At 44.8% G+C, this 13,200-nt stretch overlaps 1 protein-coding gene across 9 annotated transcripts in view; it reads right to left on the bottom strand.

The window, feature by feature from the left end:
* Window positions 1–13,200, bottom strand: part of SHTN1 (shootin 1) — a 148,978-nt gene that overhangs the window by 93,321 nt on the left and 42,457 nt on the right. Inside the window, exon 1 of one of the 9 annotated variants that reach the window (XM_040361501.1) lies at window positions 119–122. The exons of the other annotated variants lie outside the window; for them this stretch is intronic. The gene's annotated coding sequence lies outside the window, so the exon portion shown is untranslated. Of the gene's footprint in view, window positions 1–118; window positions 123–13,200 lie in introns of those variants that run through there. 9 annotated transcript variants of the gene reach the window in all.

Here is a 13,200-nt window from a genome sequence, read left to right as displayed (position 1 = left end):
CGACATCGATTATTGGGGTCACATGCATCGATGCCGAATCGGGGGGCCCCGAATCGCGATGCATCGATGCATCGATTATATTCAACACCCCTAATCTTTACTGTGAAGCACCGTCAACTTTGCTGAATCTGGGCTGACAGTATATATCTAAATGGGTATGAGCTGAACACCCCCCGGTTTGGTTCGCAGCAGAACATGCGAACAGGCAAAAAATGTGTTCGAACACGTGAACACCGTTAAAGTCTATTCACAAACGTGAAAAATCACGTTGACAGAATGGCACGGCTGGGTAAATTTTTTTTTGGTTCGGGGTTCCCCCTTAATATTCATACCAGACCCAAAGGGCCTGGCAAAGGACTGGGGGGGGGGGGGGGTGAACCATGCTGTTTTTTTCAATTACTTTTATCTGTATTGCCAGGACCCGACAATTCATTATAGCAGCGATCAGTTTCAAATGACTTTTTTCCCTTTAGAAATGTCATTTTGTGCAGGGACAGTTCTAAACACGGGGAAAATGTGCTACTTTACAGGCATACTACAGACACCTCCCAGGTATGAAATTTAAAGGAATATTTTACTTTTATTGTTTCACTTTAAGCATTATTAAAATCACTGCTCCCGAAAAAATGGCAGTTTTTAAAACTTTTTTTTGCATGGATACATGTCCCCTGGGGCGGGACCCGGGTCCCCAAACACTTTTTATGACAATACCATGCATATAATACTTTAAAATTAGCACTTTTGATTTCTCCCATAGACTTTTAAAGGGTGTTCCGTGGCTTTTGAATCTACGACTCGAACATCGGGCTCATCCCTATATCTAAACACAGAATTCATCCGGTTGCTTCTGTCTTATCATCAACAAACACCATGCATGCCCATGCCATCACACTGCCTCCACCGTGTTTTACAGATGATGATGTGTGCTTTGGATCATGAACTGTTCCAATCCTCCTTTTTACTTCCTGATACAGATTATCTGGTACAGATTATTCTCAGTTTCATTCGTCCAAAGAATGCTTTTCTTCAAGAACTGGTCTGGGTTTTTTAGATGTTTTATGGGCAAAGTCTAATCTGGCTTTTCTAACCTTCAGGCTTATGAATGGTTTGCACCTTGTGGTGAAACCTCTGTATTTGCTCTTCTGAAGTCTTCTCTTTATTTATTGACTTATACACCCACCTCCTGGAGAGTCTCTTCATTTGTCTGGATGTTGTGAATAGGTTTTACTTTAACATAGAGAGAATCGTGCGATCATCAACCACTGTTGTCTTCCGTGGACCTCCAGGTCTTTTCATGTTGCTGAGCTCACCAGTGTTCTTCTTTCCTTCAGAATGTACCAAACTGTTGATTTGGTCACTCCTAATGTTGCTGCTATCTCTCTGATGGATTTGTTTCCTTTTTGAAGCCTTAAAATGGGCTGTTTCACTTGCATGGACAGCTCCTTTTGTACACATGATGTAGGTTCACAGCAATAGATTCCAAATGCAAATACCACACTTAGAATAAACTTTAGACCTTTTACCTGTTCAACTGATGAAAAAATAATGAAGGAGTAGCCCACACCTGGCCATGAAACAGCTTTTGATTCAATTGTCCAATTACGGTACTTTTGGTGCCTTGAAAAAAGGAGAATGGCTAGTCTTAAGAGCTGCAATTCCTAAACCCTTCGCCCAGGTTCACACTGGGCTGCGGCAGTGAAGCCGTGCGAGTTCAGCTGAACTCGCATGATTTCACTCCCGCTGGCAGTAATGATTTGGGCCGCGATTTTAGAGACATCTGTGCAGGTTTCTGCACAGATGTCAATGAAAATTGCGGGCGGAAATCGCAAAAAGAAGTACAGAAACTACTTTTTGAAATCGGCGTCGCACCGGTGCCATTGCCGTCAATTTGCGGCAAAAACAGCCATTTTTACATGCCAAATCGCATGTCAAAACGCACCAGTGTGAACCAGGGCTCCCTCTGATTTGGAAGTACATACCCTCAAATTAAACCTGAGATTGTGCACTTTTAGCCCATATCCATTATATAACTAAAGCTTGAATATGTTTTGGTGAATAACTGAAAAAATATAAATTGTGCCTGTGTCCAAATATAACTGTAAATGATTTGTACTCAGAGTCTCTGGTAATCGTGCTGGAAAGGTCTGGGGGGAAACAGGCAGAGTGACCTGGGGTGTGCCAGGGTCACGTGGTCTGTATGCCTAAAAGGGGGCATACCCAACTAGAAGTAAAAAAGAAGAAATTGCAAGAAAAAAGGGGAAGGGTGGGTGGGACACAAGAGAAACCGTCAAAAGCAAGGAGGATAGAGGGCGGGTTTAAATACCTACTGACTCCTCCTACAAATTCAGGCTGACCTGCGGTCAGCCTTCCACTTATGTGGGTGAATTATGGCATCTAACACTTCTCTAGATATCAAATTTAGAAAGCCACTCAAAGCTGGAGACTGATCTCCCACCATCCTCCGGTAAGGGGTGCAGGCTGCCAAGAAGCCCATGTGAGGCAGTACATGCAATAAAAAAGCTGTGCTCTCCCAATCAGCCACCTTAGTATAAGCATCAAAACAGCTTCAGCCTGCGAGTCTCTGCCAAAGGCCACCCCCTACCACCGGACGTGTTTCGCCCCACGCACTGGAGCTTAAATCGTAGGGTATGATTAAGCCCTGATGGGTGAGGAAAAATTCATCAGTGGGCCTGGCCTATGGTGGAAACTCACAGGCTGAAGCCTACCAGCACAGGGATTAACGCAACACTAGTGAATCCCGTGCCAGTAAAAGACGGCCCTACATGCAGCGCACAGCTAATCGCCCCATGTGGATGCAGCCTAAATCTTACAGGTTGTTTCTTAATGATTAGGCAACATTTAACAAGTACAATCAAACCCAGCACTGTGCCCATTTCCCACTCTATGATGGGTCTGCATTTCCCCGAGCACCAATTCCGAAAGGCGCCTTGGTCTTCCATCCAGACCGATGTCACAGAAGTCTGGCTTGGTCCCTGAAGAAAGCAGCAAAGAAAATGCAAATCATGAGGCACCAAGCAATCTCTAAAGACCTGCTCACCCCAACCGCAATCCATTTAGGCAAAATTAGACCTCTGGACACAAAGGAGCACTAGTCACTTCCGCTCCAACCCTCAAACTTTCCTCCACTTCTCCATTGAAATGCATATCGCAGCTGTAAAATGACACAAATGGTAATAACCTTGACATTTTTCTCTCTCTCTCTAGGCAAATACTAATCTACAGCAAACGTAGGCCAAGCGAAAACCACTTAACTAATTAGCAGTTGCGCGCCAAAAGAAAAAAAAAAAAAAAATACAAATCAAAGCTGTTATTAGCCGAAGTGTCACATTGGAAGGGCCACCTAATTACAGCTTGATGAGAGCAGCGCTCGCATTATCAACATTATCGCCACGTCCTGACAGCGGCATTGGACGGCCTTGCTAGTGCCCGCTGTGCGGAAACTCCTCCTCGGTGGCTCGGCTGCACCCGACAATCTCCTCGCCGGCCCCCTTCCTCGCCAAATGACACGTTAAGCGTAATTACGGGTAGACATTGTAAATAAACAGCGCTGGAGGTGACAGTCGCACCAAGTGCATGCGACACAGCGAAAGTGGCAGACTTAATTGAGAGTTCTATTCACCAGCCGAGATCATTTCAAGTGCACGTCTGAAAAGGAGTTATTACGACCGTGGGGACAGCGGCATAATGGTATAAGCGCGGCTGACAGAGCGACAAATTAAATTGTATCTTCTGTTGTGTGAAGGCTTGATGAGGAGTGCAGATGCCTTAGTGGTCTTATCATTAGAACAAAATGGTCATGTTGTTGTCAACCTTGCTGGCTCGAATTGAAAAGAAATTATTGTTGAAAGAAGCCCCCCCCACTCCCCCCCTCTAGGTATCCCCCCCCTTTCCCGTTATATCTCCTGAAAAGAAACAATTTTCAGAAAGCCACAAAATCATCCAATAGGCCCCTAAAAAATGCAGCTGCTTGGCATACAGACGGGGCCCCATTAAGCGAGAATCACGCACAATGCGCTCATGTAGTCAGAGACAAATAGAAGCTGAGCCCCGGCCTCGACAAAGGCGTCTGCCGCTCTTTATCACTATAATTGCCTTTTTTACATTGTCGCCTCCATAATTGCGGCTAATATTTTCTTAAAATCCCGACATATTCAAGGCATTCTATCAGAACAGCCACAAGATAGCTTCTTCGTGCCTGGAAAATAAAGCGCCGTTATGACAAAGGATGAAGAGGATCTGCCATGATTCAGGTAGTCGCTGATGATATCCACAATGAGTTTTCTAGAGAGTAAAAGAAAAAAAAAACGGATTTATTGAGTGACACAAAGCGCCAGGTGGAAAAGAAAACATGATTCCCATAGCTCTGGAGGATGTCTTGCACCGCGCCTTTGTAGTGCTCTCGCAACTTTCACCAATGATCGCCATTATCTCGTTAGGCAATTTAACAATAACCTGCCAGCGATTCATTTACTAATGCGATAAAAGGAATAAACATAAGCAAAGTAAATAAATATCCATTTTCTAAATGCAGAAAAAAATCTCTCAAAGAAACAAATGAGCAAGGCATACACGACGCAGCGCTTAGAATGGCGAGTGTGCGATAATATAGATGCTGACATATGGCGCTCGGGGGAGTCGCATTTATCATTTTGTGGAGTCTCCAGTTCTAGAAAGCAGCAAACGAAATAAGGCAACTTTACTAAATAAAGATTAAATAGCAAAATCGTGTCAATCACTTTCAGTGTCTTAAGGCCCGTACACACGATCGGATATTCCGGCAACAACTGTCCAATGGATGTATTTTGTCGCATAATCCGACCGTCTGTATGATCCACCGGACAACTGTTGTCGGAATTTCCAACAACAAATGTTGGCTGGCCATGCTCTTAAATTGTCCGACAACAAATGTGTTCCGTCGGATTATCTGATCGTCCGTCGGACTAAAATCCAAAGTACAAACACGCATGCTCAGAACCAATGCTAACCATCAGACAACATTAGCAGAAGTTGCCCAAAGGGTGGCGCTAAAGAGCAGAAAACCACGTAGTTTCGTGAATGTTGGCTAAAAAAGTTCTGCCATCTGTATGCAGAACATGCTCATGGCCAACGCCCTTCAAACAAAAATCCACAGATTTATCAGCTGGAAATCTGATCGTGTGTATGAGGCTTAAGGCTCCATTCACACCTGAGTGATCTGCAGCGACAGATAACCTTTTCTTTTTGTTTTTTACTCGAGTGTTTTTGGAGCAGCACCATTCGTTTGAATGGGCCTCCCTCCACTCCAAAAGAAGTTCATGTACCAAATCTTAGCACAGAGCAAGGAGCAGTCATGATTTTTTGCCGCAATCATAGCGCGAGTTGTCACTCAACAATCACGGCAAAAATCAAACCGCGTTTGGGGTGCCATTAGGAAATAATGGCATTGCAAACACATTCTGGAATTGCGTGAAGAATTGCGTCGATTCCACCCACGTTCCTGAACCCCTAGGTGTGAATGGAGCCTAAATGTACCGTTTATTTTATGAAGGTGCAAAATTCATTTACTGTGCACTGTATATGTGCGTATATTTCAAAAGTGGCAGTAAAACCCATACATACCACTTTTACCTACAGGTAAGCCTATAATAAGGCTTACCGGTAGGTACTGGAAATATCTTCTAAACCTACGCGGTTTAGGAAACATTTGCCATATATACGCTTGCGCCAACGTCATTGGCGCATGCGCACTGAAGAAACGGAAGGATTGTGCTGCTTCATCAGCAGCGTGCCTTGGCCATCGGCTCCCGTACACATGCATGGGAGTGGAATCACGCGACTCCGGCCAATCACGGAGCCGGCCGGAGTCCACGACCCTGAAGGCAGAGGGGTGAAGATGGACGTGGCCACCAGCAGGGACATTGTGGGCTTTGTTTGCAGGTAAGTGGCACATAATGGGCTAGTATGAAATGCATATTAGCCCGTTATGCTTTTACTTTGCAGGGAACAAAAGAGGAAGTAAAACTCATTAGGGTTTTACTACCTCTTTGAAGCGGAGCTCCACCCTAAAGTGGAACTCCCGCTGATCGGAACCCTCCCCCCCCCGGTGTCACATTTGACACCTTTCAGGGGGAGGGGGGTGCAGATACCTGTCAAAGACAGGTATTTGCACCCACTTCCGGCCACACAGTCTGCGGGCAGAACGTCAGTCCCCCCCCCGTTGTGTTCTGGGAACACTCAGCCCCCAGAACACAGCGGGAGCCAGTCAGACGGCGCAGCGCGACTCGCGCATGCGCCGTAGGGAACCGGGCAGTGAAGCCGGAGCGCTTCACTTCCTGGTTCCCTCACCGTGGATGGCGGGGGGGGGGCAGCAGAGTGACGAGCAATCGTTCGTCCTCTGCTGCGGACGGCGCTGGACTCCAGGACAGGTAAGTGTCCTAATATTAAAAGTCAGCAGCTGCAGTATTTGTAGCTGCTGGCTTTTAATATATTTTTTTTTCAGCGGAGCTCCGCTTTAAATTAGATATTGGATATCCCCCAATTTGTCACTGAGATTCAAATCTGGGCTTTTACTCAGTCCATACGCCCCAACCCCTCCCCCCACCTTTCTTTGTTTTGAGCTATGGATTTCCTAGTGTATTTCATCATTATCCTATTAAAAGTTCCATTTCTGGTTCAGCTTCAACTTTTGGATGGATTCTCCCCCGATCTCATCATGCATACTTTTATATGATGCAGGATTCATTGATGACTCAATGAGGGAGATTTACAAAAACTGGTGCACAGAGAATCTGATGCACACTGGACAGTGCAAAATCTGATGCAGTTCTGCATAGAAACCAATCAGCTTCCAGGTTTTACTGCCAAAGCTGAATTGAACAAGCTGAGGTTAGAAGCGGATTGGCTACCATGTACAGGTGCACCAGATTCTGAGTGCGCCCGTTTTAGTAAATCTCCCCATTTCAAGAAATACCTGTAGATTCTATGATGACATTGTTCTGTTCTTGGAGACTTCTTCTGGCATCAGACCATCAGTTGTTGTTCTGAATTTGCAGGATCAGCCGATTTTAGACACATTTGCATTCATTTGAAATCCACACCATTTATAGATCAGTGGAATGATCAATTTCACATCATTTGGTGATCATTTTATATCTCTTGACAGACTCGTAGGCATCCACAGCCAGCTTTCCTGAGGTCCTTTGATTTTGACACAATAAAATTAAACACAATGGAAAAGAGAACACCAATCCTAGATATTGGAGGTTTAAGGGTTTGTTTTGATTTGTGTTTGGGGGGGGGGGGTTAGTACACACATGCAGTTGAGCCACGTTTTTACCATCCTCTTCACTGACCCTCCCCTATCAGCAGAAGCAGCTCGTCAATTAAAAGCGCACGAGCGCCACCTCGCCTATTCAAGCCTGCAGCCCCTTTCAGAATGCCAAGCGCATGAATTACAGCAATGTTTTTTTTTTTTAAAGCGGGGGTTCACCCAAAAAAAAAATTTTAACATTAGATTCAGCCGAGTTGTCAGAATGACAATCGGCTGTTTTTTTTTTTTTTTTTATCGCCGTACATACCGTATTTTCACCGCCGATTCCAGGTATGTCTTCTGCGGGACTGGGCGTTCCTAATTGATTGACAGGCTTCCGACCGGCGCATACAGCGCGTCAGGAGTTGCCGAAAGAAGCCGAACGTCGGTGCGCAGGCGCGGTATAGAGCCGACTCGCAGTCCGGCTTCTTTCGGCAACTCCTGACGCGCTTTATGCATTTGAATAATGTCCCGCCTTCCTCCTCCTAGACCAGCTCGTGTGATAGACAGAACACTGGCTCTATCACACGAGCTAGTCTAGGAGGAGGAGGGCGGGACATTTATCACAGCGCGCCCAAACTGTTAACACTGTGATCTCCTAGACACAGTGGGATCACTGTGTTACAACCTGCCGTGTAACCGGCGTTGCCTGTCAGGGTCGGGTGGGCCGGTTAAAAGTCGTCCGCGGGCCGCATGTGGCCCGCGGGCCGTAGTTTGAGGACCCCTGGTTTACACCTTCTACATGAGAAGAAACCATTCCTATCCCAGAATGTATGGGATTTGACTGCTAGGTCTAGGACCTTTTTCACTACCAGATCCCCATGATTAGGGGCCTTCCTGTATATAAACTGTGGTTTTTGGGGTATTATAGGGCCAAGTTTTTTGTCCAATAGTAGGACATGCCAGTGTTGGTTAAAAATGGCCTCTATTTCTTTGTATTGCGCATGGAATTGTGAAATATAGCCCCATTCCTTTGAGTTCTTCACTAGGGGCATGGATTCCGTTTTTTCTTTCTCTTTGAGACATACATCTCTAGATACTGATCCTACTTCTATGATTTTATTCAGAGCTTGTGGATTATAGCCTTTTTCTTTGAATCTTTCTGTCAGAACGCAAGATTGGATGAGGAAGTTGCTAGTCTTGGAGTAATTACGTTTTACCACTGAGGATGATGTCCACTCGTAATTGGTAGATCGCTGTAACGAAGGACATGCGCAGTGCAATGTAACAAGACTAAGACACTTCCGCCCTTACTCTGATACGACAGGCAATCTCGGTCGTAGAAGTGCGATGACGCGGATGACGTACGAACGCGTCCGACGTCTATTAGGGGCGGATGTTGAGTATATTTAAATCCGGTCGTTTAGATGGGGTGTCACACCCTCAGACGAAGTCAGGAAGTGACGAAACGCATCAGGGCGGGACTCCCCATCAACCAAACCGGACGTATCGTGTGCGCTCCACGATGATTAACCAGGAAGACGCTGGGGGAACTGTACAACGGCTGTCTTCAGGGTCAAGTTAGTGAGAGCTAATACAGCACACATCTTTTGCCCGTTTTGATTATCTTTTCGGTACGCACATATGTACAAAGGGGGTATCTTTTTTGGGTTAATTAAAGCTTTAAAAAACGATACTGCTCTATATGGATTTTATTTTTCACATGTGTCCACGGAATTGAATATCAACTATCATTAAAGTGGTATCCATAGACGGTGGATGCTGCGGTGTAATGAATGCTGTTTGAAACCTTACATCTGGTGAGTGTATACCCTGAAGGGGACTATATCCCCCCCCCCCATGTGGTGAACATCCCTTGGTGAAAGGAGCACTCTTGTTAAAGCACAGCCATCCCTGTCATCTGCACTGACTGTTATTCATACAAACGCATTGTTTGCAGCGCTGCTGCAGGGCTATTTGTGGACTCGTTTGGAGTTTGTTCATTATTTCTGCAATTTTGTTAATGTTTGAATGAAGATCTAGTGTTTGCCTGGTAAATTATGTGGGAAAAGTGGTCAAACTGGTTACCATATAGAAGAGTTTATGAATCCACTTCTGGGACATTCCAAACTACAATTACACAAGAATTTACTGGCTGGAATTGCAACAGCCTAACAATGTCACAAAATCAACACTTTACCCAGCAGCTGCCAAGCAAAGTCTAGTAGAGGCAGAAGTTGTTGCGCTTTTTTTCTCAGAAAATAGGTGCAGGAACTCAACCCCGACCCCGTTCAGATTTTACAAACAGTAGAAGGGTCTTAAAGGGGCATTAAATACCAGAATTGCATTACATACAGAGTGCAGAGTTCAGGGGGTTACAAAGCTGTCACTTGTAAACACAGAAACCAGACTTCTGTATTTACAAGTGATTGTGGTGAGCAGACACCAAAGGGTCTGAGCCAAAGGTGGTGGAACTGAGTTCCCCCAAGTTCCCCCTGAAAAAAGGCCCTGGTTGCGCTAATAAATGATTATTTTGCTTGATGAAATGATTAGACCCGAATGCTCGGATCACACTGGGGTGGCTTTAAAAATGTCCGACTTTGAAGCCGCCCCACACAGCGCGACTTCAGTGCAGCTTGCAAAACGACTTCTTTAATAGAAGTCAATGCAAGCCGCTCCGAAGTCGCCCCCACGTAGTGCAGGAACCTTTTTCTAATTCGGAGGGTCTCGAGTCGCCTCGATTAGAACGATTCCATTGCACTGAATGGAGCGTAACTTGTCAGGCGATTCAAGTCGACCCGTCAAGTCGCCCCGGTGTGAACCAAGCCTAATAGTAGGTCCAATAGGATAAAATTGTTACTTTGCCTTTATTAAGTGCCTCAGAAAAAGTTAAAAACAAAAATATTTCACTTAAAGCGGGAGGTTTCGCGGCCAAATCGTTTTTTTTTGTTTTTTTTTTAGCATTCAATGTTTTCTTACACAACAAATTAAAACTCACTTGTTTGGTGTCCTGAAATAGCACCTGTCCTTTTTTCGTGCAAAAGAAGAACTTAAAAAAAACGATATAGTGATTTTCCATTTTGCTTGTGGGCATTGTGAAGCCCACAAGCACTGATTTCCGGGTAGCGGTGAATGCTCATCTCCCAGCATTCACCGCTCTTTCTCGCGAATGTGCAGTGTCTACAGTGAGTAGCCCCGTAAACATCATGGTTGCCATCACAACGGGCGGCGTCATTGAAAGTTCACGCCCCGTTGTGATGGCAATCAAAATCAAAAACTATCACGGCTCAGGGCGTTCCGCATTGTCTCCTGGAAAACATGACACTGCTCCCAGGAGACATTGCAGCAAGCTACCAGGAGACATTGCGGCAAGCTGCCAGATGACATTGCGGCGTCGGGCAAAGGAGTAGGAACACCTACAGTACTCCCGCGGGAGGGAAAGCCCGGAAGTGGCAGCTAAAAATGCAAATATAGGGTATTTACACTATTAAAAAGAAATTGTGCCGGTATATAGTTGTTTTATTGTGTGGAACTCCACTTTAACCACTTAAGCCCTGGAACATTTTGCAGCTAAAGGACCAGGCCACTTTTTGCAATTCGCCACTGCGTCACTTTAACTGACAATTGCGTGGTCGTGTGACGTGGCTCCCAAACAAAATTGATGTCCTTTTTTTCCCCACAAATAGAGCTTTCTTTTGGTGGTATTTGATCACCTCTGCGGTTTTTATTTTTTGGCGCTATAAACAAAAATAGAGCGAAAATTTTGAAAAAAAATCAATATTTTTTTACTTTTTGCTATAATAAATATCCCCCAAAAATATATAAAAAAATCTTTTTTCCTCAGTTTAGGCCGATATGTATTCTTCGACATATTTTTGGTAAAAAAAAACAAAAAACGCAATAAGCGTTTATTAATTGATTTGCGCAAAATTTATAGGCCCAGATTCACGTAGGGCAGCGTTACATTGAGCGGGTGTAGCGTATCGTATTTACGCTACGCCGCCGCAACTTAGAGAGGCAAGTGCTGTATTCACAAAGCACTTGCGTCCTAAGTTACGGCGGTGTTTCGTAAATGTGGCGGCGTAAGCGCGCCCAATTTAAATTGTGAAGAGGTTGGCGTGTTTTATGCTAATGAATCGTGACCCGACGTGATTGACGTTTTGAACGAACGGCGCATGCACCGTCCGTGGACGTATCCAGGGCGCATGCGTCGGATAGAATGCCTAAGATACGTCGAACACTGCCTACGACGTGAACGTAACTTACGCACAGCCCTATTCGCGTACGACTTACATAAACGATGTAAAAAGATACACTTGTTTCGACGTCCATACCTTGCATGGGCTGCGCCACCTAGAGACCAGCTTTAACTTTACGCCAGCGTATGTCTTACGTAAACGGCGTAGCCAATTGCGACGGGCGTACGTACGTTCGTGAATCGGCGTATCTTGCTCATTTTCAACGCAGAAATCAACGGAAGCGCCACCTAGCAGCCAGCGTAAATATGCACCCCACGATACGACGGCGTAGGAGACTTGCGCCGCTCGTATCTTGGCCAAATCCATGCGTAACTGATTCTATGAATCAGCGCATAGATACAATGGCGGCCATTTGGACTTACGACGGCGTATCTGGAGATAGGCCGTCGTAAGTCTTTAAGAATCTGGGCCATAGTTTGATGGCATTTTTATTATTTTTTTACTAGTATTGGCGGCAATCAGTGATTTTTTTCGAGACTGCAACATTATGGCGGACACATCGGACACTTTTTTGGGACCATTGTCATTTTCACAGCGATCAGTGCTATAAGAATGCACTGGTTACTGTGAAAATTAACTGGGCAGTGAAGGGGGTTAACCACTAGGTGGCGCTGTAGGGGTTAAGTGTTCCCTGCATAGTGTTTCTTATGGTAGGGGGGATGGGCTCTGTGTCACATGACACTGATCTCCGCTCCGAGTACACAGAGCCGAGATCAGTGTCATTGTCACTAGTCAGTGCGGGGAGATGCTCGTTTACACAAGCATCTCCCCGCTCTATACTTCCGTGAGACAATCGACTCACGGATAGCGGCAGGGTCGTGAGCGCGACCACACGGACAGGCATTTAAAGGGGACGTCCATGCCATTCTGCTGACGTATATATATAGGGGCTGGTCCTTAAGTGGTTAAAGTGATACTAAAGTCTAATTTTTATTTTTTTTAAATAACAAACATTTTATACATATCTAAGGAATAACATAATGACCGTTGCAATTTTTAATGTCACACGTATTTGCGCAGCAGTATTTATTTGTATTTTTTATTTTTTTTATAAATATAAAAAAAAAACACAATATATACCACAATTTTTATGTTAAGCCGAGTAAATACATACCCAACATGTGGAATGACAACAAATTACGGTACTTAAATATCTCCAACGCTTTAAGCGCCTTTACAGGTTACCTGTTTGGAGTTACAGAAGAGATCTAGTGCTAGAATTATTGCTCTCGCTCTACCTCACTGGTGTGGTGCGAACACCATTTATATATAAGTGCGCGACTTATGTATGCGTTCACTTCTGCGCGAAAGCATGGATGGATCCGGGGGAGCGATATAAAAAAAAAAAATTATATTTCTATTTATTTATTTTATTTTTACACTGTATGAATGGAATGTAAACATCCCTTGGAATAGGGCCATGACAGGTCCTCTATACGGAGAGATCTGGGGTCAAAAAGACCCTAAATATCTTTATTTTAAAAGCAAAAAAAAAAAAGTGATCTTTTGCTTTTATTTTTAAATGGTTTACTTTTACACCCTGGACCAGAAGTGACATCATGACATCGCTCCGGTCCTCCAAAGGCCATAGAAGCGATTAAAGACGATCTAGTGTTTTATAGCCTCTGTGACCAGCCGGTCACATCGTCAGATTGTTTCTCGGGCGAGCCGAAGGAACAGTAAGCCCAGAAG

This window comes from Rana temporaria, chromosome 8 (assembly GCF_905171775.1).
Source record: "Rana temporaria chromosome 8, aRanTem1.1, whole genome shotgun sequence".
In the NCBI taxonomy this organism is placed as follows: domain Eukaryota; kingdom Metazoa; phylum Chordata; class Amphibia; order Anura; family Ranidae; genus Rana; species Rana temporaria.
Note: the sequence above shows the minus strand (reverse complement) of the source record. Positions and strands in the feature narration are given on the sequence as shown.